General features: G+C 37.8%; 1 pseudogene; it reads left to right on the plus strand.

Annotated features, from left to right (window-relative positions):
- The first annotated feature begins 9,633 nt into the window (after positions 1-9,633).
- Positions 9,634-10,576, plus strand: LOC146883240 (uncharacterized; annotated as a pseudogene).
- The last annotated feature ends 16,511 nt before the right edge of the window (positions 10,577-27,087 follow it).

The raw sequence follows: 27,087 nt of genomic DNA on the forward strand, positions 1-27,087 counted from the left end.
ATAGTTACTTAATTAATTATTTAATTAGGACGGGTAATGAGAATATTCAAAGTAATAAATGCGGAGAATTATGACATGGAAGAGTACTAGCTCAAGTGGTTGAGAGTACTTTATTGTGTGTGAGGACTTGGGTTCGAGTCCTATGTGTGCCACTTGGATGTTATTTAAATTGTGTGTTTTTGTGTGTTTTTATATTGGATGCGTGTTGTCATGATAAATTCTTAAAATTGTAGGATTTATCATGAAATCTGGATTGGTTGAATGGTTTGGCTTTGGTTTGTTATGTGCATGGGTGTGGGTTCAAACCTTGTTGAGAACTAACTTACTTTTCTTTTTGCTAAATTTCATTAATATGAATATGAAGGGGTTTGAGAACCCTAGCAGCCAATGAATGGGCAATTCAGGGGGCTGGACGTAGCTTGAGAAGCGGCTTAATTAATCATTAAGCTTTATTTTACTTAAATTTTCGTTTAGTTGTAAAAAGGGGTAATTAGAGAGGTAGTTAGTAAAGGAAAGGAAGAGAATTATCAAGAGGAGGGGTATTGAGACAGGAGCGTGGGCGTTGGGTGGAGAACATCTGGTCTGGACGCATTACAGAGAGGAATTGGGAGGAAGAACGGTGTAAAGGGTACAAATCAAGAGAGGAGAAGGTTTTTACTTCAAAGCACACTCATCAATTCGTGTTTGGAGCAAGGAATCCAGGTAAGGGGAGTTGCTTCGCGTGCTATTATTCGTATTCATCTTATTATGTCTTGCGTAATCCTAAGTGCATGAATTCTCTGCCTGGTGTGTACTGATTTTGCATTTTTCTGGGTTCTGCCCAGAAACCGCCTGGCGGGCATGCATGTGCCCCCAGGCGGTTCATCAGTTTGTGTGTGGATTTGGTTCCTGATGGCTTAAACCGCCTGGCAGGGATGAATGTCCGCCAGGCGGTGCGACAGTATTGCATTTTTTGTTAGGTTTGCGTTTTATACGAGAGCGTTGGGATTTCTGATTGTGTCTGTATGCGTTGATAGTATGAGTTGGTTAGAATTGGGGTCTGGGAAAGTTGAGTATACTCATTTATAATTTAACATGGATAGGGTTGGATTATTGGTATGGGTGGAATCCGAGTTGAGTTAATTGGGTTCATAAGGTGGACGAAATTGAGGAGATTACGTCAATAGAAATTGGGACAGTAAATTAGATGAGATTTATTGGGTAATATAGTCTGCGAAAGGATGGCTTGAATTCTGGATAACTTGGCATATCACGGGTACCGCAACCTAGAGTTTCTCTGGGTTCTAATACACCGCCCGGCGGTGACCAGCTCGCCGCCAGGTGATAACGGGAATAGTGGCATATTTAATGTTGTTTCGGGCAGTTGTGAGGGAAGAGGCTAAGAGTGATATTGAAACTAAAGGAGGGCACTATAAGGAATAATGTACATAGGTAAGTGTGTATGGTAATGGAGAGTGGATGATGGGGTGATTACGCGACGAGTTCTTGATAGTTGTGTTGAGTAAAGGAAGAGAGTTGGATAGCATTGGCTGGAAAATTAGGAATGGGAAGTTTGGAATTTTGCCTAAATGTTGTTAAACAACTTTAATTATTGGTTATAAGCTTTAAGTGTTTGGGGACTTGTGAGTTTAAACATAAGTTATGTGATTAGGTGAGATTGTGTGGGATAAGATGCATGGTAGTGCAGCGTGGAATGAGTATAATGAGAGGAGATTTGATAATGTCCTGAAACTGTAGTATTTGATGGGGAATGGCGTGCCTTGTTAGTGTAGTGATGATTAACTGTGATAGAGGAGTGGAATAGAGTGTCAAATGCCTTTAGTTGGGTACATGGGCTATACATGGGAAGGTGTGGGATCGAAGAAATTATGGATTTTGATTAGAAAGTTGTGTTGTACGCTCTAGGACATCCTAGAATTTGCAGAGTTAACCATTTTGGGTGCCAAATCAGTAGCAGGTAATTACTGGTATGGCGCCTGGCGGTAAGGGAGTACTCCGCCAGGCGGCATTGGAAAAACAGTGGCGCTGGAAGAGCGCTAGCGCCTGGTGGTGAGCAGGTACCGCCAGGCGGTCTGGGCCTGTTTCGCCAGGCGGTGTTGGCTGGTGCGCCAGGCGGTCGTACGCCAGGTCACGAGTTGGTGTGTTGTTTTAATTGATAATGATGCTTTGCTTAGATCGGGAGATGCTGTGCCATGAGCGGGTAGGTTCATGGATGGTGTAACATGTGATGATATGAGCGGGGAGGTTCATATCAAGTTACTCTCACGTGGGGATACGAGCGGGGAGGTTCGTATGTTCCGTGCTCACGTTGAGAGATGCCACGTGCGGGGAGGTACGGGGGCTGGTGGATCACATGTGTTGGACTACGGGCGGGTAGGTCCGTAGAGCAGGACTACGAGCGGGGAGGTTCGTAGAGGCAGGACCACGAGCGGGCAGGTTCGTGTGAGCATCAGATTCCCGAGTCTAAGGCTAACCAATTGTATGATTTGAAGACTGTTAAGTCTTGGGGTTAGGGTCTTGGCCAAGATTTATAGATAATGATTTAGATGGGTAAATGATCTATCTTGTGATTATATGCTTATTATTTTATTTTCTCAGCTCACCCTTTCTGTTTGTGTGTGGCGATGATCGTGTAATTCGTTACACGGGAGCAGATGTTGATACAGGTGGTGCTGAGGATGCCCAGATGGCGGAGTGAGGGCTAGCATGGGAGTAGTGCTAGGGTTTTTGATAAAATTGTAATTCATGTTTTTAATACGAACTTTGATAGCTTGTAACCAGTTATGAACCAGTTATGAGTTTTGGCGCGATAACTTAATGAAATAAAATTTTCCCGCGTTGGGATTTTAATCGAGATGAATATTTAATGAAATTGTTTATTTTAATTATTTATTTTTAAGTAATATTCCCTAGGGATGTTACAAAGGTGAGATTAAAGTGGACAAACAAGTCCTTATTAACTTCTCCATTGGAAACTACAAAGATGAGGTATTATGTGACTTAGTGCCCATGGAAGCAACCCACATTTTATTAGGAAGGCCATGGTAATTTGATAGGAAAGCTTTTCATGATGGCCATGCCAACAAATTTACATTTAGCTTCCAAGGCAAAAAAATCACATTACTACCTCTTTCACCAAGAGAAGTCAATGAGGGCCAATTGCAAATGATAAAGAAAAGAAAAGAAGAGAAGGCGCAAGGGCATGGAAATGAGTCCAAGAAGAGCATGATCACCCTCAAAGGGGTGAAGAAGGTAATGCTTGCCCAAAAACCCATCTTCCTAGCTTATCCTAGTGAATCTTCCCCCTCCTTCCAAAACCCTCACTCTAGATGTCCCTTAGACTTGTCATTAGTCTTAGATGAGTTCAAAGATGTTTTTCAAGAACCTCCAAAGGGTATCCCACCCCTAAGAGGTATAGAACACCAAATTGATTTCATACAAGGCTCATCTTTGCCTAATAGGCCAGCCTATAGGACTAGTCCCGAGGAGGCTAAGGAAATTCAAAAATAAGTGAATGAGTTGTTAGAAAAGGGGTGGGTGCAACATAGCATGAGTCCTTGTGCAATGCCCGTGATTCTTGTCCCCAAAAAGGATGGAACATGGAGAATGTGCATAGATTGTAGGGCTATCAACAACATAACCATCAAGTATAGGCATCCTATTCCTAGATTAGATGATTTGATTGATGAGTTACATGGTGCAACCATATTTTCCAAAATAGACTTGAAGAGTGGGTACAATCAAATTAGAATCAAAGAAGGTGATGAATGCAAAACCTCTTTCAAGACTAAGTTTGGATTATATGAGTTGTTAGTCATGCCTTTTGGCTTGACCAATGCACCTAGTACATTCATGAGACTCATGCACCATGTTCTTAGAGAGTTCTTAGGGAAGTTTGTTGTGGTGTACTTTGATGACATTCTCATTTATAGTATGTCTCAAGATGACCACTTGCATCATTTAAGGAGTGTGTTAGAGACCTTAAGGAAGGCATCCTTGTATGCTAACATGGATAAATGTGTGTTTGGGATGGATCATGTGATCTTCCTAGGTTTCAAAATAAATCAGCATGGGGTCCATGTGGACCAAGAAAAAGTGATGGCCATCAAGGATTGGCCTCTCGCAAAGAATGTAAGTGAGCTTAGGTCTTTCCATGGGTTGGCTAGTTTTTATAGGAGGTTTGTGCCAAACTTTAGCACCATAGCCGCCCCTCTCAATGAATTGGTCAAGAAAGGTGTGGTCTATAAGTGGGGCAAAGATCAAGAAAAGGCTTTTGAAACTTTAAAACAAAAATTGATCAATGCATCACTCTTAGCCCTCCCTAACTTCTCCAAAACTTTTGAAATTGAGTGTGATGCATCCAATGTAGGCATTGAGGCCGTGCTTCTCCAAGAAGAGCACCCCATAGCCTATTTTAATGAGAAACTCAAGGGGAGTCACATCAACTACTCCACCTATGACAAAGAGCTTTATGCTCTTGTGAGAACTTTGCAAATTTGGCAACACTATCTTCTTTCAAAGGATTTTGTGATACATAGTGACCATGAGTCACTCAAATTTTTGAAAAGCCAAGGCAAGTTAAACAAGAGACATGCTAGGTGGGTAGAGTTCTTAGAGCAATTCCCATATGTGATCAAACATAAGCAAGAAAAGGCTAACATTGTGGTGGATGCACTTTCAAGAAGGCATTCCCTCCTTTCAATTCTTGAAACTAAATTTCTTAGTTTTGATCATATTAAGGAATTGTATCCAAGGGATGTTGATTTCTCCTCCATTCATAGTGAGTGCCACCAAGGGGCTTACAAAAACTTTTACCTTCTCAATCAATATCTTTTCAAAGGTAAGAGACTTTGCATTCCCCAAAGTTCCTTAAGAGCCTCACTCATTAGAGAGGCACATGAGGGAGGATTAATGGGGCATTTTAGGCCAAACAAGACTTTGGAAGTCTTGAAGGAACACTTCTATTGGCCTCACATGAGGAAACATGTAGATAGGCATTGCAAAAGTTGCATAGCATGCATGAAAGCCAAGTCTAGAGTCCAACCCCATGGTCTTCACACTCCCTTGCCTATCCCTTCAAAGCCTTGGGTTGACATATCTATGGATTTTGTCTTAGGCCTCCCAAGGACCAAAAAAGGTAGGGATTCCATTTTTGTAGTGGTGGATAGGTTCTCTAAGATGGCCCATTCCATTCCATGCCATAAGATTGATGATGCAACTTATATTGCAAATCTTTTTTTCAAGGAAGTGGTAAGACTACATGGCCTACCTAGGTCCATTGTAAGTGATAGGGACTCCAAGTTCCTAAGCCATTTTTGGAGAACCTTGTGGGGTAAACTTGGCACCAAGCTTCTTTTCTCCACCACTTGTCATCCCCAAAGTGATGGCCAAACCGAGGTGGTTAATAGAACCCTAGGGCAAATGCTAAGATGTATGATAGTGCAAAACATTAGAGAGTGGGAGGAACTTCTTCCCCACATAGAGTTTGCCTACAATAGGGTTGTGCATTCCACCACTTCTCATTCCCCTTTTGAGGTTGTGTATGGGTTCAATCCCCTAACTCCCTTAGACCTCCTTCCCCTTCCCACTCATGAGGCATGGACTTGCCAAGATGGTGAGGCCAAAGCCAAGTACATCCAAGACTTGCATTCACAAGTCAAGGAAACCATTGAGAGAAGAGTTAAGAAACAACAAGAGGATGGTAATAAGGGAAGAAAAGAAGTCATCTTCCAAGAGGGAGATTGGGTTTGGCTTCACTTGAGAAAGGAGAGATTCCCTACTCAAAGGAAGTTTAAGCTCCTCCCTAGAGGGGATGGCCCCTTTCAAGTCATTAGGAGAATTAACAACAATGCTTATGAGTTAGACTTACCCCCAAGCTACAACATGAGTAACTCATTCAATGTTTGTGACCTTTCTCCGTGGTCGAATTCTCTCCAAGAAGGGGAGGATGATGAAGGCATGACCACCTCCTTAGAAGCTCCCTCAAGAAGGATCACTAGAAGCATGTCTAGAGGGGAGTCTTCTATTCCATCACCTTTATCTTTGTTTTGCATTACTTTAGTTTGAATTCCCTAAGTTGGTTTCTAATTGATTTATTTTGGTTGACTTGTTGACTTTGATGCAAAGTTGACCTTTGACCAAGATTATATTAACTTAAACCAACATGCTAATCCTTGTTTGTCTTGTTTTGTAGGTAATTAAGAGAAAGTAGAGCATGGCTAGGTGGCACTTGGTGATTGGAGCACTTGGATGAAGTGGAAGAGAGAGGAAAGCAAAAAGCATAAAGCAAAAGCAAAAGTAGACATGTACCTTGTCTCCTTTTGCCTTTGTGATTTATTCCTTAGAAGGTCACTTGGTCTGCTTCCTCTTTTGGCCTAGAATCCTCATGGGAATGCCTCCACCAATCATCTTCCTTCACTTGGCCAAGACTCACTCTCACATTAGGTTTAGGGTTTGCTAGTTAATCCTTTTTCATGTTTTTGTATTTGCTAAAGGACCCCTATGAACTCCTATTTAAAGGGTGCTCCTTGTCTTGTAAAAGGGTTGATCATTTTGTTTCTAAACTATTGTGTTTCAACCTTTAAATTTTCGTGAGCTCTCCTTCCTAGAAGTGAACTCACCTTTGCCTTATCTTGCTTGCAAGTGGCAGCACCATCACTCATCTCTAGGGCTTGGTTGGCTTAGATCCCCCCCCTATGAGTGGCGTGCTTCTTCCATGCTTCATCTTCTATGCTTTCCATTTTTAATGTTTCTTGTTTCATTTTGGTTCTTTAAGTGTTGTTAATGTTGTGTGAGTTTAAGCTTGAATCCAACTCTCTTCTTCCTTTCATGAGCTTGAGAAATGAACCTTCACATCTAGATAGCTTGCTATCTTAATGTCCAGTGGGAATTTTCAAAAAGCTTTCTTAAATAACTTCACCATATTCATAACTCTAAAAGGAAACAAGATAATCCTTCATCAATAGGGAAGTGGAAAAAAGTGGGAATTGGCTTCCTGTGTGGGCAGGGGATGCTAAGTTTGAAGTGACACAAGGGTTCACAATGGAGAAGTTTGTGGTTGATCTAAGCAAGAATAATTGCAGTTGTTATTTTTGGGATTTGGTGGGTATATCTTGTAGGCATGATGTGGCAGCAATTAACTATAAGATAGAAAATCTTGAGGCTTATGTCCATGCATATTACAAGACAGATGCCTATCAAGCTTGTTGTGGCCCTGAAATTAACCCAATCAATGGGCAACAACTTTGGCCAAAAAGTAGTCAACCTGAACTCCTTCCTCCAATTTACAAAACCCCACCTGGTAGACCCAAAAAACTAAGAAGAAGGGAAGCTGATGAACATGTCAGTCATTCCAAACTTTCAAAGAAAAATATTGTGGGAAAGTGCAGTAGGTGTAACCAGTATGGTCATAATATCAGAAGTTGTAAAAAGGGCATGAGAAGAAAGGTAAATATTCATCTATACTTTCTTTCAATTAATGATATTGTACAAACACAAATCTAAATGTTGAATACATACTCACATGACAGGGAAACACCCAAACTGGAAGTGAAGCTACCAACGGTGTAGGCCCATCTAACCAAAGCTCAACTAGTAGAAGAAGACGCAAACCCATGCTTGCAGCCAACAACAACCAAGGAGAAAAAGCCCTAACACAGACAAGAAGCACGACGGCACAAGTATTAGGTTCTCAAGCAAGTAGTAATACAACATCTGCACAGCCTACGTGAAATTGAATGGAGATCCAAACTTTTTTGTTGCTTTATTAAAGAATTCTGTAATAGACAATTACTTTTGACACATTGGGCATAGGGATAATGGACCACTATAGCGCACAACTATTTTGTTGCTTTTTAAACTTTGTAGTGCTGTATTTAAAAATGTGGACCACTTTAATATTTTATTCATTGCAATAACAGGGACCACTTTGCATTATTGTATTTAATTCACAAAAATGGATGATTGCAGTAGGAAAAGTTTTAGTCATAATTCATTCCTTACTTAATTCAGTCCTAATTCAGTCCACTGATTGTAATTTGAATCCTTCAAATACAAAATGTTTAAGGAAATAGACATCCATTTTTCAATGATATCAGTTTTCTTCTACACTTACGAGCCTCATAAATATTTTGGATCCCATTACAAAACACAATCAACCACTAAGAACACATGAAATAAAAAGGCATTAGGCAACTGAATGGCATCCAATACTCATATCATTAGTAATACCATTCTCATCACTACAAAATAATTCCACAAAAAACCTACCAATTGAAGGAAAAACTAATTCCTCCAAAAATACAAAAACTAATTATAGTTAAACTTGAACAAAAACATAACCACAAATACAATTGAATGCCCACGATAGTACAAATAAAAGTTGCAGCAATTTGCCAAATTTTTCTCTTTTTGCAATTTCCTCTTCAACTTCTCGTTTTTCTTAATCAAGTCCAGTATCAATTTCTCCTTTTCCAAACAAACTTCCTCTTCTTCAAATCGTTTTCTTACGCCAGCTTCAAATTCAGATTCTCCACCTTCACCTTTACATTCCTCTTCATTAACCCATTCAAAATAATTACAATTTGAATTGGACTGCAAAAAATTGAAACCATTACAACAGCCACCAAAAAAAGCTCGAGTCAAACAAATGCAATTTGTCACTTACCGTCCAATTTCTACATCTGCAAAATAACCTGCCATTGTTCTTCACATTACCTTCCTTTAGGAGCAACAATTGTTCCCCACACCCACACACTTTCGATGGTATTTCTGAACACGGCATTGAGCTTTGAGAAATTTTCGAACCATTTTTCCTTTGCCTACAATCAATTCCGGAACTACCACTCTTCATCACCACAGAATGTTGTACAAAAAGGCTGTCACCTACGTTTCCCCCGCACCAAAATGACCTCCTCAAGCTCCTCACCAAGGATCCTATCTCACAATTCAAAATTTAGGGTTCCAAACATTACCCTCAGACCCCCCTTTTAAAACACGTGGTTACTGTAGCCTGAGTGAAAGTTAAAAACGGGATCTCGACGTTGCACTCCGTCTGCCAGCTTTGTAATAAAACTAACGGAGTTAAAAAATGAGGACCAATTCCATGTGTTTCAGAACGTGAGGGACTTAAATAGCACATCTTTTGAATGAGGGACGAAAACCAAAAACGCCTAATACTTGAGGGACGAAAAACATAATTAACCCTTTTTTTTATCATGTCACTTATAATTGATTCTTAAATCTCTCCATTTCTACTTATAAATAGTACATAGGTGCATACTGGAAACATATAACAAACATTAGAGCTTATACAAAAGTATTTTGTCTTCTTCTTTTCTTCTTTATATTATCTCTTAAAATAGTGATGTTCATAAAGTTCATATATTCTTTACTCTCTAACGACAACGCTATGCGTACTTCAATCCAAGTTCATTATATTCTTTCCTCATTTACATTATCTTATATTGTTATTGTTTGTTATAAAAATTGTTGGACTTAATCATCTTTTTTTATCCAAATACCTATCTTGTTTTTATTCTATAATTTGTATTTTTTAACCTTCTTAAACAGAAAAATATTTCTTCTATAATTTCATTATTCCTTTTATTGAAAAAAAAAAACAAAGATAATATTATGTTTGTCAATGATATGATTAAGTCACTCTCAAGTAAGCTTGAAAATTGTATGGGTGAAATTTTTTTTTTGTTGGCAACAATAGATGAAGTTTTGGCTCACTGAAATATGATTATTTTCTGTGATTTCTAAAGCTATTGTTTCTTCTATTATATTGAGTGATACTCCAACATCTTCTACTATTACATATGATGCTTTTGATAAAGAAATTTTATGTCATGAAAATGTTTTAAGTGCGTTGCCAGATAATATTTATAAAATATTTGAAAATATTGAGTTATGGAAAGCACTTGAACTAAAATATGGATCAACATATAAAGATTTATCTAAATGCTCTTGTGAGAAAATAATTGAATTTCAAATGGTAAATAACAAACCTATCTTTCATAAGATTCATGAGTTTGAAAATATTGTTTATGACAAAATTAAAAAATATTATTTTACCTAACATCATGCTTGTGGCTCTTTTGATCTCAAAGTTGTCTCCTTCATGGTTTGATTGTGCTAGAAGTTTAAAACATAAGCCTGAAAATTTCTCTTTTGATGATTTACTTGTGTGTCTTCGTATTGAGGAAAAACACTATTTTTCTCAAAAGAAAAAATTCAAATTCTCAGACTAATTCCAAAGTCTATCTTGTTGAGGACTCTAATAAGTCTAAGAACTCTTATACCAAAACCCTTCAAAACAACATGGTTTTAATAAAATAATTTTGGAAAAAAAAAAAACCTTTTTTTTATCTAAACCAAAAAACAACTTTTCTTATAACAACAATAAGCATAAGGATAACAATATGGGGAACGAGATGTTTTGTTTTGTTTGTCGGCGAACTCATTATCTAGCAAAAATTGCTTTCAGTGTCGCTATTAACCTACTTCTAACTCCAAACCTGAAGCTAATACTATTGTTGTGGGTGTTGCCTCTAATCTCCCATCTAAAAGGTAGCATGTCACTAACTCTGAGTTAAATTATGTTTTTAACTCAAATGATTAGTTTATAGACTCTAGGACTAATGTTCATGTGTGTGCTGATAAAAAAAATATTTTCTTCATTTAAGGAAACAAGCACAAGTACCGTGAGTATGGGAAATGGGAGCATGACATATATTCTAGGAGAGGATCAAGTAAAATTAGGATTCTCTTCTAGAAATTATCTTATTTTAAATTAGAAAAAATCCTGCAAGTACTTCTTTGTTGGTACAACAAGGTTACAAAGTTGTTTTTGAGTCCAATAGAGTTGTTATAACTAAACATGGTTTTTTTATTGAAGTATATATTTGGGATAGTTTGTTTAAGTTAAGTCTTATGCCTTTTTCTTCTACTAAAATATTTTGTAGCTTTTCTTTAAATGTTACTAATGTTGAAAGTTGTGATATGTGACATACTAGACTAGGCCATATAAATTTAAATTCTACAAAAGAACGATGTCTCTCTCTTTTTTTCAGCAATAAAGAATATATTATTTGAACAGATAAAATGTTCCATTCAAAAGGTTCATACACACAAGAAAGAACAAATAAAAAGCAAAACAATATAACTTTTACTCTCCTAAACACTAAGACTTTTTCATAAGAGCAAGTTCAAAGTAAAACAATATCACGACCTTGCAATATATGTTTTTGTTGTGAGTCATATCAATGTAAATCAATGTAAATGAATGGTCCAAAACCCTTTCACTAGATGCATAATGAGGAAAAAAGTATGTGTAGAACCAACACTTCAACCTGCAATATTCGAGCTCTTGACTTTTCTGTCAGAGAATGATTAGGCCAATTTGTAGTACTTGATTAAATTCAGATAACTGATATATCTACCTTCCAAAAAAGAAACCCAAGGATTTGATGCATAAAGTTCGTTATAAACAAATCTAACTTTTAGGACTTCATGTGTAATCCAAATTCAAGCTTTTACTTTAGCTAAGTTAAATACCTCCTCTACATCCTTCACAAGGGATCTAAAAATGATATTATTCTTATGTGTCCAAACACTAGTGCAGGGAAGTGAAATGACAGCGGCTATTTTCAGCTTTTGGCTTCGGGTCCGCAACCGAGGCATATACAGTCGAGATAAAAAGGTAGTACTTTATGCCTCGGTTACAAACCCGAGGCATATTTAATATTTACTGCCTCGATTTTCTCATAACCGAGGCCTAATGGGTAAACCTAATTGAAAAAATAAAGCTTCTTCTTCCAGCAGCCTCTTCTCCTTTACCCTTCAAACTACCACAACTCCAATCTGCCACCGCACGCCCTCATCTCCTCTTCACCACGCCACCTAGAGATGACAAATAAACCCGTCCCCGTGGGTATTGCCCGAACCCGTCCCTAGGTTGACGGGGAATCCCCGCATTCACTGGGTATGGGTATGGGTATGGGGAATTGATAATGTTAATTTTTACCATTATCTAAGCTATATTTCATTAGCAAAATCATCTCTTCCAAAGCTTTTAACCTACTTAATCCTCAAATTTATCTTACTTTTTGTAAATAAATACATTTTGGTTACATTGATCTAAATATACCACTAATCCCCATTTTTGTGACCTTTTTGTAGTAGGGAAGCTTTGTTCCAAAAATCCAAACAAGTGAGTGATCATGAGTAGCAAGAAGAAGGCAAAAAGACACTAAATGTGGAAGAAACAGTAATCGCCTGGCGCCACAAAGACACTGTCAAGCGACACTTTTTTCCAGTGCCAGGCGCCAGGCGCCAGCCAGGCGAAAATGGCCTTTTCAGCAGCTCACCGCCTGGCGGCATCTGGAGACCGCCGGGCGGTACACGCAAAATTTCAGCACTGTTTGGTGGCTTGCGCCTGGCGGTGAGAGGCTTCCGCCAGGCGGCAGTTTTCGCTGATGTGTCAAGTTTGCCCTTTTTCTTCTGTTTTTGCGAGGGGAAACGAATCTTGGACATTTTGGAGCTCGAACAACACGTCTTGGAGCGCTTGGAGGTCTGCTAGGGCTTGTGGGAACAGCTCCATCTTCCTCTTTGTGTCTCCTCCCTCTTCCATTCCCATTTTGTAAGCTTGAGCTCTCCATTATAATGGAGAGCTAATCCCCATTTTTGTTGGGGTTAGACGTAGCCACTGAACTCTTATGTATTTTCGAATGGTTTGAATATATATATGCTTCTTCCATTGATTTCTAGTATCTTTGTTTATGCATTTAAAGCTTGCTTCGTTTTACACATTCATTGCATGATATTTGGGTCATTAGGTATTGGAAAATATCTCTTGAAACCTTGAATTGGAACAAGATACCTAATGGAACTTGTATCTAGGAATGGAACTTGACCCATTAGTTGTCTTAAACCCTAATTTGTAAAGCGGGTTTGTTTATTTAGGGATTCAAGGAATTGACTCTAAATAAGGAAACCTAGGCTCATTCAACTAAGGGATTAGAGTTTGAGTAAACTTGTGGGTTGACATTAGTAATTAATGGAAAAGAGTTTTATTGCTTAATATACATGAGAGTGAAGTAGGTGAAGTCTAACTCCAACAATATCAATCCATTGCATTTCTAGCCTTTACCATTTTCTAGAGCCTTCAAATATCCAAGTTCAATTTTAATTGTTTATGAAATATTTACTTTCTTGCATATAAAAACCCAAATCATAAATATATTCATTAGTTTAAATTAATCACTAATTACACAATTATTTAGTATACACGAGTCTCTTGGAAAACGATATCCCGGTCTTACCGGTTACTACTTGCGCGACTTGGTACACTTGCCAAAGTCATAACAAGTTTTTGGCGCCGTTGCCGGGGACCCGTGTCTAATACTAGACTTTTGTGTGATTTCTGACTTATTTAGACTTAAATTCTTTTGTGCATATTTACTTTTTTGTTTACTTTTATACGCACATTAATTTTGGGCTAACTTGTAGTTCGAGCTTGCTTTTGTTGTTGCTCTATAGTTTATGCAGGGTAGGATCCGTACAAGGAGGACTGCATCTTCAGAACCACTCCTTGTTGATCCCGAGATAGAGAAAACTGCCCGCAGAAACAATAGTGCCACAAGGAGAAGACGAGCTCAAGCACAACAAGTTGCCCATCACTCTTCTGCTTCAGACACTCTTTCATCTACTTCTCAGAATCCTGATCCTTTGCCAGAAGAAGAAATGGCAGACAATCCTCATGGTGATGGTAGAGGTCGTGAAAGATGCACTTTGGAAGATTATGCAGCGTTCACAGGCCATGTTAACTTCAACAGTATTGCTAGGCCAACTGTCAATGCCACCAACATGGAGATGAAGCCAGCTCTTATTCATTTGGTGCAGAGTAATTAGTTCAACGGCCTGTCTCATGAGAATCCTTACACTCATCTGGCCACATTCTTAGAGATACTCAATACTGTGAAGATCCATCAAGTTCCTGATGAAGCCATACGACTGAGTCTCTTTCCATTCTCACTAGCAGAACCCGCAAAAGCCTGGCTGAATTCTTTTCCTGAAAATAGCCTCACTAACTGGGATGATGTGGTTGCAAAGTTCTTGAGCAAATATTTTCCCCAGTCCAAGGTTAATAAGGGAAAGCAGGAAATCTCGGCATTTCAACAAGAAATGGATGAGTCCTTGGGCCAACCATGGGATACATTCAAGGGACTGCTGAGGAAGACCCCCATTCATGGGTTTGATCAACCTACACAGCTTACTCTTTTCTTGGTAGGTCTTAAGTCCCAGACAAAGTTGATGTTAGATGCCTCTGCCGGTGGGAGTATCAAGTGGAAGACGCCAGAGGAAGCTTATGAGTTAATAGAGAATATGACAGCTAATGATAAGGAAGCCTATACTGAGAGAGCCCATTCTCAAAAGAAGGGAATTCTAGAGCTTCAATCTCAAGATGCTCTATTGGCTCAAAACAAGATTATGACTCAGCAGCTGGAGACCCTGATGAAGAAATTGTCACTAACTTCCTCAAGAGCTTCAAAATGCCTCTGTAGCTCAACTCCAACAAGTGCAAAGTTGTGAGTTATGTGGAGGAAACCATACCAATGGGCAATGTGCTATGCCAAGCACATCTCAAGAGGAAGTTAGTTATATGGGCAATCAAGGCCGACCAGGGAACTATAATCAAGGATGGAAACCTCACCAAAACATGGGCCAAGCAGGACCTTCCAACAGGCCCCCACATCAACAAACTTACCAACATCCCTCTCTGACTGACAAAACCTCAAAGCTTGAGGACATGATGCAACAGTTCTTGCAAATGTCAATTCAAAATCAGAAGAACACTGATGCATCAATAAAAAACTTGGAGGTGCAAGTGGGGCAATTAGCCAAGCAATTGGCTGATCAACGAGGAAGTTCTTTTTCTACCAACACCGAAGCCAACCCCAAAGAACAATGTAAAGCCATTTTCACTAGAAGCGGAAAGGAGGTTGGACTAGGTTCTAAAGAAAAGGTGGAGGCTAGAGAAAAGAGAAAGAATGAAGAAGAGATTCAAGAGGAAGAAGTTGATGAAGAGATTGTTGTGGAAGAAGAAAAGAATAAAAGTGAAGAGAAGGATAAAGAGAAAAGACAAAAAGAGAAAGTTGTTGTGAAACCCCTTCCCTATCCTCAAAATCCTTCGAGAAAAGAGAAAGAGAGACAATTAGCTCGGTTCAAGGACATATTCAAAGAACTTGAGATCAAGATCCCGTTTTCTGAAGCACTGCAACAAATACCCTCTTATTCAAAGTTCATGAAGGAGTTCCTTGGCAAAAAGAAGAAATACATAGAAGAGGAAACCATTGAAGTGCAAGGGAATTGTAGTGCCATTATTCAGAAAAATCTTCCTCCAAAATTCAAGGATCCGGGTAGCTTCACCATCCCCTGCACTATTGGAAATCAAGATATGGGGAAGGCTCTTGTTGACTTAGGGGCTAGCATTAATTTGATGCCCCTATCTATGCTTAGAAAGATTGGTGGTCTCGAAGCCAAGCCAACAAGGATGACCTTGCAACTAGCAGATAGCTCCATCAAATACCCTTATGGCATGGTGGAAGATGTGGTGGTGCAGATAGATAAGCTTAAGTTCCCGGTTGACTTTGTGGTGATGGAAATGGAGAAAGATGAAGGGGTACCATTCATTCTTGGGAGGCCATTCATGAAGACAGCCAAGGTTGTCATCAATGTGGATGAGGGAACGCTGAAATTGAAGGACCAAGATGAGGAAGTGAATTTCAACGTTTTTGAAGCTGTGTAAGAATCAACTGATGAAGAAACTAGTCTTAAGGCCATTAATGAAGTCTTATATGTGACTAGTAGACCGTGGCAAGCTACTAAGTTGTTTGGAAAGTGCTCAAATTGTTTCTCCGCAAAAGTGAATGAAGAGAGGGAAGAGAAAGATGATGCTCTAGTTCACCACCACTCTTTGATGGGGACTAATGGACTTAGACCTGGCCAACCAATTGTGATGAGAAAGGAACATTTGAAGATTTCTCCTAGAAGATTCAAGTCAAATTGGGCAAGGCTGTGGGTTATTAGAGACATCAAAGTTGATGGAAGAATTGAAATTGAAGCTCCTTATTCTAGAAGGACTAAATTGGTGACTAGTGCTCAATTGAAGTTGTATAGGTGTGAGGTTGGGAAGGAGCACACCAAAAGCACCAACCAATCTTAAGCGCCTTACCTGTCAGGCTCGTGACGTTAAACAAGTGCTCTAAATTCATTCTAGCTTTTAATTTTCGTTTTTAAGATAGCTTTGTGTTTTTATGCATGTGTGAAGTGTGTTATCATAGATTTTTGTGTTTGAATTGATGTTTGAACTTTGTCCTAATTTTTTTGCATGCATTTGTTAATTTGTGGAAGTATAACTTAGAATGTTGTTAAGCATGTTTAGTTTTATGACGTGATAGCATGTGCTTGTTGTTGCATTTTAGATGGAGTTCAATCGTTGTGCATCATAGAATGTGGTAGTCTAAAATTGGTTGTTTGTGAGAATAATAGTAGCATAGCTTGAGTAGTGAATTTGTGTTTTAAGTTAAGTTTGCATGTGTTAAGTGAATTGAATTTCTGCTTGAGTGTGAATGCTTGGTTTGAAGTTGAAAAGCTTGAAAAAGTATGTTGCAAGAGTGAAAGGTTGGTGGGAGCACAATAAAGTCAAAACCAACCCAACCATAGCCCAAAAACACAAAAATTCCACCCCTGCAGCTTAACCGCCTGGCGGTGCACACTCTCCCGCCAGGCGCAGTCTGTAAATTCAACCCCTGGGACCATTCTAGGAGCTAGCCGCCTGGCGGCTCCCTAGCGCCCGCCTGGCACCACACCAGAAAAAGAGGTCCAGTGGCATTTTACTGGTATACCGCCTGGCGGCCCGTGACCTACCGCCAGGCGGTACTGCTGCGCGAGCTGATGGGCCTTTTAAATTATGTTTTGACCTGGTCCAAACCCTTACCCCCTTATTACACCCGCCTGGCGCCTTACTCTCATTCCTCATCTCTCTCAAATCCCTAACTCTATTTTCCCAATTCCTCTCATAATTCCAAAATCCCCAGCCTCCAATTTGACCCTTCTCGTGCCCTAACCACTCTCACTCACACTGCTGCCACACTCTCGCCAGGCGGTGGCCCCTGTTTTTGCCTCTTTCTTTTATTTTCATGTGATTGTAGCTTGGGTTGTGAGGCACCAATGCTACAATGGTTTTTGCATCTGAATGACTTGACATTTTGTTGCTTTAGTTTAGTCTTTAGATGCAATTAACTCTTTTTGATTGAATCTCTCACTCCAATGCTAATTTAAATTGCCTCTTTGTACCAATGTTTATTTTGCAGATGGCATCCTCCTCAAATCCCAAAAGAATGAAGACCACCGTTGGCAACCCTTCAAAAGGGCAAAAGCGAAAGGAGAGAATTTACTCTCATTACTTCCTCACAAAGGATAATGAGGACCGCTTCCAAGTGGTCATGCAACGAAAGTTGGTGGCAGAGAGGAAAGTGATTCTTAAGCCCGGGGAGGTCAACGAATTTCAGCTGGAGTTGATCAGGCGTGGCTGGGAAAGGCTGGGTAGCTATCCTAGCACTTTTAGTGTAACCTTGGTGAAGGAATTTTATGCTAATGCCAAGGTTACCACCTCAGCAGCCCCCACCTTTCTCAGTTATGTGCGGGGGAAAAGGGTGCCCTTTGATGCTGACACGATCAATGAGTTTTTGGGCACCCAACTGGCTGATGATGTGGAGTGCCAGTTTTCAGTGTTGGATGATGAGGGCGTGGCGCCTGGAGAGCTGATCCAAGCACTCTGCTTGGCGGGTGAAGGATTTCACAGGGGTACGATTTAGAGAGGTTCCCTTCACCCGTTGGTCCGCTTCTGGTCAGCATTTGTGCACGCCAACATCTCCCCGTGCTCCCATGTGTCTGATCTTACGGAGGGACGCGCCACCATTTTATACACTATCCTGACAGGTCGGGTGATGGATGTAGGGTAGTTTATTGCAAATGAGATCCACCGGTGTGCCAACGCCGCTGGCAAGGCCGCTCTTGGCCATCCCTCTCTCATCACCCATCTTTGCAGCCTGGCAGGGGTGGATATTTCTGTACCCCCGTTGGAGAAAGCAACGCAGGACTTGGACTTTTCATATTTTCAGAGGTTCTGCTCAGTTGCTCCCAGACCTAGGAGGCGCCATCAGCCACAGGCAGATCCTGAGCTAGAGCCCAAGCCCGAGGCAACACCCATCATTGACATGCGGTTGCAGGCTTTGGAGGCCAAACTCGACCACCTTCAGCTCCTGGAACCCTAGATGCAAGCCTTATACCGGATGGGGATGGCCAATGCTGACATGCTTAGGGGCATCTCCCTAACTATACCCGAGCTGCACACCCCATCAGCTGAGGAGTTTGCTGCCACTGTTGCTTGGCCTGGGGCCCAGGCCACTACTACTGGGGGAGGTGGAGCCTCAGCTGCTGCAGAGGATGAGGAGGAGGATCTAGACGCAGAGGGCGAGGATGACGCCTGAGCACTTGGAGAGAATGATTCACTTTTTGCAGGACTTGTTTTGTTGATAGTCCTGATTTATTTTATGCTTTTAGTTTTCAGTTTTAACTTTCTTTTGATAGTATTGATCTTTTTAGCATAGTGTAGAACTTTGTAACTTGGTTGTGGTGAACTAATCTTTTGCATTGAATTACTACTTTTCATGATCATCTTTTGTGCTTGTTATGAAATGATGTTGAATTAGCTTGTGAGCATGAGCTTGTGGTTGTTCTCATTTTGATATAGTGATGCTTGAGTTTAATTGTGATCAATGATTTTGGCATATGTTGACAATTGTGGAACCCAAATACCCTGTGAGAGGTTTTGCCCCAGAGTTGATTTGTGTGAATGCTATCACTGTGGACTCATAATTGACTTTGCTTGAGTTCAATTGCTATTCATTTACTTGCATGCTACAGGTGATCAAGGCCATCTTTCTTTCTTGTTACATAATTGAGCCAATCCTTTTTAAGTTGATTTCTCTTGCAAATCCTTTGAGTCTTCTTTGCGCCTTAAAGATAATATGTGCCATTCCTTGAACCTTGAGCATAGTGAAGATATTGACTACCTCACTTTGAGCTTGAGAGAGCAAATGATTTTTAGTCATGAGTATGGTTCAAGTTTGGGGGAATTATTGCTGATACAAGGGAGCATGAGAAAATTTGTAAAGTTTTTGGTTCAATTCAAAAAAAAAAAAAGAAAAGAAAAGAAAAGAAAAGAAAATTGGTGCAAGCAAGTGGGAATTGGTTTCATTGGTTCAATAGAGAAGGGAGAAAAATACTTTCGTGATTTGATTAGTTGCTCTCTTAGCTCAAAGTACTTTTGTTATCCTGAAAAACCAAATTTCCTTCTTAGCCTAGCCACGATACAAGCCATAAAAGACCTTGTGATGATAGCATGCTTGTGAAAGTTTTAGACATTTTGAACAAAAAGCAAAGTTAAATTGTGTGACATTGTGATGGTAGAGAGAATGTTGTTTATATCCATACACTAGTGGGCTTGAGTGAAACACTTGTTCTTGTGAGAAGAGGTTCCCATTGATCAAGGAAACATTTTGCCATGATTGTTGATCCCTTATAAACTCTTGCATGCACTTGTGATATTTTTGTTTTGTGAACACCATAGCTTTAGTTTGCCTTGCTAATGAAACACATGTGCTACACAATCTTTCAAAAAAGAGCAAGCACAATTGACATATGTTTTCTTGATTTGCTAGATCATTGCAATTGTGTTGTTCATCTAGGCCAAGTTACCTTTTTGCTTGAGGACAAGCAAGGTTTTAAGTTTGGGGGAGTTGATAATGTTAATTTTTACCATTATCCAAGCTATATTTCATTAGCAAAATCATCTCTTCCAAAGCTTTTAACCTACTTAATCCTCAAATTTATCTTACTTTTTGTAAATAAATACATTTTGGTTACATTGATCTAAATATACCATTAATCCCCATTTTTGTGACCTTTTTGTAGTAGGGAAGCTTTGTTCCAAAAATCCAAACAAGTGAGTGATCATGAGTAGCAAGAAGAAGGCAAAAAGACACTAAATGTGGAAGAAACAGTAATCGCCTGGTGCCACAAAGACACTGCCAGGCGACACTTTTTTCCAGTGCCAGGCGCCAGGCGCCAGCCAGGCGAAAATGGCCTTTTCAGCAGCTCACCGCCTGGCGGCATCTGGAGACCGCCGGGCGGTACACGCAAAATTTTAGCACTGTTTGGTGGCTTGCGCCTGGCGGTGAGAGGCTTCCGCCAGGCGGCAGTTTTCGCTGATGTGTCAAGTTTGCCCTTTTTCTTCTATTTTTGCGAGGGGAAACGAATCTTGGACATTTTGGAGCTCGAACAACACGTCTTGGAGCGCTTGGAGGTCTGCTAGGGCTTGTGGGAACAGCTCCATCATCCTCTTTGTGTCTCCTCCCTCTTCCATTCCCATTTTGTAAGCTTGAGCTCTCCATTACAATGGAGAGCTAATCCCCATTTTTGTTGGGGTTAGATGTAGCCACTGAACTCTTATGTATTTTCGAATGGTTTGAATATATATATGCTTCTTCCATTGATTTCTAGTATCTTTGTTTATGCATTTAAAGCTTGCTTTGTTTTACCCATTCATTGCATGATATTTGGGTCATTAGGTATTGGAAAATATCTCTTGAAACCTTGAATTGGAACAAGATACCTAATGGAACTTGTATCTAGGAATGGAACTTGACCCATTAGTTGTCTTAAACCCTAATTTGTAAAGCGGGTTTGTTTATTTAGGGATTCAAGGAATTGACTCTAAATAAGGAAACCTAGGCTCATTCAACTAAGGGATTAGAGTTTGAGTAAACTTGTGGGTTGACATTAGTAATTAATGGAGAAGAGTTTTATTGCTTAATATACATGAGAGTGAAGTAGGTGAAGTCTAACTCCAACAATATCAATCCATTGCATTTCTAGCCTTTACCATTTTCTAGAGTCTTCAAATATCCAAGTTCAATTTTAATTGTTTATGAAATATTTACTTTCTTGCATATAAAAACCCAAATCATAAATATATTCATTAGTTTAAATTAATCACTAATTACACAATTATTTAGTATACACGAGTCTCTTGGGAAACGATATCCCGGTCTTACCGGTTACTACTTGCGCGACTTGGTACACTTACTAAAGTCATAACAGGAATCCTCGACTTTTTCAATTGGGTATGAGGATGGGGATAGGGATATACATATCCCCGCCATAATACCCGTCCCCGCCATATCTCCATTCCCGTTAAAATTATTAAAATCTTCATAATTAATTAAGTAACCATATATATATATATATATATATATATACATATATATATATATATATATATATATATATATATATATATATATATATATATATATATATATATATATATATATATATATATACATGTGTGTATATATACATGTACATATACATGTATATATATATATATATATATATATATATATATATATATATATATATATATATATATATATATATATATATATATATATATATATATATACATGTATATATACACACATGTATATATATATATATAATATATATATATATATATATATATATATATATATATATATATATATAATATATATATATATATATGTATATGTGTATATATATATATATACTTTATATTTTTTATTTCTTCTAATTATTTCGTTTGTATGAAACTCATTCGTATCCAATATATTTTTCATCTTATCATGATGTATGTAATTAAATTTTTTTATGTAATTATGTTAAAATGATGTATGTAATTAAATTTTTTTATGTCTCACATTTGAATATTTATATTATTTTTTAATATTTTTATTTATTGTATATTTTCCTTTCACATGAGAATGTTTAATACTCTCAATTTAAGTGTTTAATAGCATAAACCTTTCATTTACAAGGTAATATAAAAAAAATCTTTACTTATTATTAATAATTTTTGTTTATTTAAACAATTTTTTTTTGTTTCTCTAAAATAATTTTTGTTATTTATTGACCATTGAGTATATATGTTGATATTTGAAAAAAAAAAATAGATCTCTAAGGTATTTTTCATCTTATCATATCCTTAATTATACATTTATTTTCCTTTGTGCGATTTCTTTCAATAGACTCTCAAATTGTTTCTAAGACACACATTTGTTATTTTTTAATACTTTTATTGTTGTTTATTTTAATCATGTAGAATAATCTTTTGATATATTTATCTAATTATTTTTTATTTTCTAACTCATTATCAATCATACTGTAATATTTTCACTATAATTGTATAAATAACTTTTATTTAGTACAATATAAAAATTTAATGTAATTGCCATGAATATTTTTTTATCACCATCCAACATATATTCGAGTTCAAAAGATCTTTTGCGGCATTTTGATCAAGTGATGTATTATAACTTTTTGGTTAAATAATTCCTTTGGTCCCTATTTTTGTAGTAAAGTATCAATTTGGTCCCTCAATTTTTTTTATCTCAATTTGGTCCCTATTTTGGGAAATTTGATGCAATCAAGTTTTTTTCGTTAGTGGTGCAGTAACGGTGTTAAATGGGGTGTCATGTGTAAGTTTCTGAATTTTTTGAATTTCTTTTTTATTTTTTTTAAATTTCTTTTAAAAATTAAAAATTTGTCACGTGTCAAGCTGGCATCGTGCCACATGGTAGTGATAGTGTCACGTGTCATTTCCCTATTCTCAATTTGGTCCCAGTATTTTAATTTTTGTCTCAATTTATTCCCAATTTTTGTAAAAATTGTGTAATTTTGTCCCTCTCCAAATTTAAACCAAATTAAATTTGTATATAAATGTGAACAAATATTTCCATCAAATTTGATATTTCAAGTTAATATTTTTAACAAGATTAAGTTTATTTTAACATCTGGCATAATGAGAAAATGACATCTGGCATAATTGTGACACGTGGCACTGTCACGGTCACGTGGCACGATGTCAGCTTGACACGTGGCAAATTTGTAATTCTTTTAAAAATATTTTAAAAAAAATAATAAAATATTCAAAAAATCTAGAAACTGACACATGACACCCCATTTAACATAGTTACTACATCACTAACAGAAAGGACTTGATTGCATCAAATTTTCCAAAATAAGGACCAAATTAAGATAAAAAAATTGAGGGACCAAATTGATATTTTGCTACGAAAATGAGGACCAAAGGAATAACTTAACCTAACTTTTACTAGTGTATAAAAAAATATTAATTAGAATTTAAGAAATTGAAGTAAACAAACATTTAAAATATATTTTAATTTGAATATTTGTTTTTCTTTTATATTTTAAAAAAATATTTTTAAATTTTATCAACTAGGTTTCATTAATGTTTGCAAATTTAAAAAATATTTTTTTTCTAATGAAATTTTATTTGGTATTCTAATCTAAAATGTAAACAACTATAATTTATTTCAAAGTAATTGATATTGAAGAAACAACCATCGTCCTATATATTTGATAATATTATGTTTCTTTTACCATAATTTTTTATTATTTTATAAAAAAAATAATTAAAATTAACATTGAAGTGGTAAAACAACGGTATGGGTATGGGTACTAAATTATACCCGTTACCCTGTGGGGATGGGGATGGGACAAAAGTTTGATACCCGTTGGGTTTGGGTATGGGGATGGGGATGACTATTTTTTATGGGGATGGGTATGGGATAGCGAAACCCGTCCCCGCCCCGCCCCGTTGCCATCCCTAACGCCACTGCGCCACCATGCAGCTAGCTTGTCAGCGACACCAATCGACGCCGAAGACGTCGCCGTCCCTCTCGACGGCCCAACCACTTCGTTCTCACACACACATCGACCCTAACCCTGAGAGCTCGTCTCCTCGTCGCAACCGGCAACAGATGTTGCAGGCGACACCGGTGTCCACCACGGTCGTTGACGACGTGAGCCTCGAGACATGCGACCTCCATTCTCCCTCTTCTCAGGCACGACTCGGCCTACTTCCACGCGAACCCCAGGGCCTGCTTTCGTGTGTCTGTTTGATCTTCTGAGTGCAGGTTGAAGGTGATGGTTATCAATGGGAATCATGCGGGATTGGAATGGGATGTTGCGAGATTGGAATGGAGAATGACTTTGAGGTTGAAGTGAAGACGTGAATGGAGGAGATTTGTGTGTGGGTGCGCCGCTGCTACAGTGAAGAAATTGGGGTTTTTTAACCCTACGAAGGGATATTGCCTCGGTTATTCGAAACTAAGGCATATTATCCCGTTATATGCCTTGGGTAGCAGCTGGACCGAAGCATAAGGTTTCTACTGCCTCGGTTAAAAAAAGAACCGAGGCATATTGCTTCAGTAAAAAAAAGTTAAATTGTGGGTCAACGAGAGGGGTCAAAATTTTTTTAAGCTATATGCCTCGGTTAGAATGGCAACCGAGGCATAAAAGATGACTTTAATTACAAAAATGCCATCGCATGTTTATATGCAGCGGGTGTGCAGGAACTGAGGCATATACTACGATGTAGAAGCCCTAAAATGCACTAGTGAAATTACCCAAACTATAGAAATCCACATACACTTCCACAAATTGTTTTTTTTTTTTTTGTTAGCCCAGGTAGCCTAAATTGTTGGAAGTGTTTTTTTGGTATATTATGATGTGTTGTGACGATTCCTGTCCATTTGTCACACACATTCCAAATTTTCCCTACTGATATACAATTAAAGAATAAGTGTTGAATTGTTTCATCTCCCCTCCTACATATGACATATTCACGACTTATGACATCCAACCCTCTTGGTGAGATTGTCATGAGTTGCGATTCTGTTTAACAATACTTTCCAAGCAAAATGTAGAGTCCTTGGTGATGCTTTGATATTCCGAAATTGTCCATATAAATTTGTATCTTCCCTCGTAGTTCATTTTCTAATTTTATTATATGTTGATTTCATTGTGTAAATGTTAGTTTACTATCTTTCCAAACCATTCATCTTCTTTCCTCATATCTATTGTACTCTTGCCCAACTCATTCATTAAAGTATCAACCTGAGATTTCACCCATTCAAACAATTCTCTTCGCCATTCAAATGTCCGTTCCCAACTTTTCGCTCTCTATTTTGACTAACTTGGCTATTCATCTAATTATCATATGGAAAAACCTTGTGTTCATATAATATGCTTGTAGCCAGTTAGATCTAGATTTTTGTTTCAAAATAACCTCTAATTTAAATTCAATTTTTTCAGGTTAGCAAATAATTGTTTTCTCTCTGTCTGACTTTGTTCATCTCGTTTATCTAGATTGCTTATATCAGAGATCATTTGCCTTTTTTTTAACGTTCAAGTTCTCAAAAATATTTTTATTCCATACTTTCAAATCCTATTTCAAATTTTTTCTAACATCTCTTTTAAATTAAACAGGCCACATTTTCTTAACTCATAACTTTCCCAAAGCTTCTTAATTCCTTGAAACCTTTGTATGATTTCCACACATCTAAAGATCTAAAGGGTTTAGGACCACAATCTATTTGGGAATTCTTAAAAACTATTGTGCAGTGATCAAATACACTTTTATCTAGAACATACATTTTGATTTATGGCCACATGTTCAACCATTCACACACACCAATATTCTATCTAACCTACTTTTTCTGACCCGTTTGGTCTATACCATGTATATTTTGTCCCATCATCGGTATATCAAATAATTCTAATGTTTCAATGAATTCATTGAATTGATTTATCTCCCTTCTTGTTGTTCCATGTTGACTTAATCATTTTCTTTCTCCCTCATCCCTAACTACATTAAGATCCCCCACAATAAAAATAATAAATATATGGACCAAATTGAGATTCAGACAATGATTTGACACGTGTCACCTTACTGACTTGACATGTGGCACAATACTGACCTGACACGTGGCATGAATAATTTTCAAAAAAAAATTAAAAAATTAAAAAAAATTGAAAATAAAAAAAAATCAAAAAAATGTGGAACTGACACGTGGCACATCTTTAACACCGTTAACTCTATACTAACGGAATGAGCCTAATTGTTACACATTTTCAAAAATATGGACCTAATTGAGACTAAAAAAAATCTTAGGACTTATTTGAGATTTTTCAACAAAAACATGGATCAAGGGAGTATTTTAACCTAATATCTTCTTGCTCAAATATTGGATAGCTAACATTAATTCCATTCGATGTGATGCAGTTATACTAATTGTTGCTAGTGCCATTAAATCACATCCCCTGATTTCCTTACATCTCTTACTCGATTTCCCTGGGTAGAATTTCCTACCCTTGAAGAATGTTTTTGGGTTTGTCTTCACCTTTTTTATTAGCTTCATATGCCTATGATGTTCCTTCTCAACTTCATTATGTTCTGTCACTGCATTCTCACTCCCATTGATTTGGGTGTTTGTTGTCCTGATTAATTGTTCTTTGCGTAAAGAGTGTTATTATTGTCGATTATTATTTGATGAGTTCTCGATTGCATAGGTTGAGTCTCCTCCTCCATATATATATATATATATATATATATATATATATATATATATATATATATATATATATATATATATATCATTTGGTCGTACCCTAACACAAGGTCATCATCGATACTTGGTTGATTCTTTTGTTGCATAGGAGAGAAGGTGGGTAAGGGTGAAACATCTTCACATACATCTATTTTGTTTTCTAATAGGGTGTGGCCCATTGGGTTATTAGTAGGCTCATTTGTAGTGGGGGGCTTCTTCCTACACCTCCAACGAATTCTACTGCATCCCAAAAAATTTCAAATTTCCAATAATATCCTTCTGAACCCTTTGACTATTTAGTGATAAAAGTTAAAAAAAAAGATTATCTTTGACTCTGGTTTGAAGTCACGGGTTTTGTCATAAATCTCACATCCCCAGCACTTTTTAACCTCCCTCCTTCACTTTCTCTTTATTAAAAGAGACGTTTTCCACTCAGAGTACCTCAATTTGAAATCTACTGCTGCTAGGAGGCCTTTTGCATTCGAACCCACACTAGCTACTG

This window comes from Vigna unguiculata, chromosome 10 (genome assembly GCF_037176805.1).
Source record: "Vigna unguiculata cultivar grain cowpea cultivar isolate G323 ecotype 2 chromosome 10, ASM3717680v1, whole genome shotgun sequence".
In the NCBI taxonomy this organism is placed as follows: domain Eukaryota; kingdom Viridiplantae; phylum Streptophyta; class Magnoliopsida; order Fabales; family Fabaceae; genus Vigna; species Vigna unguiculata.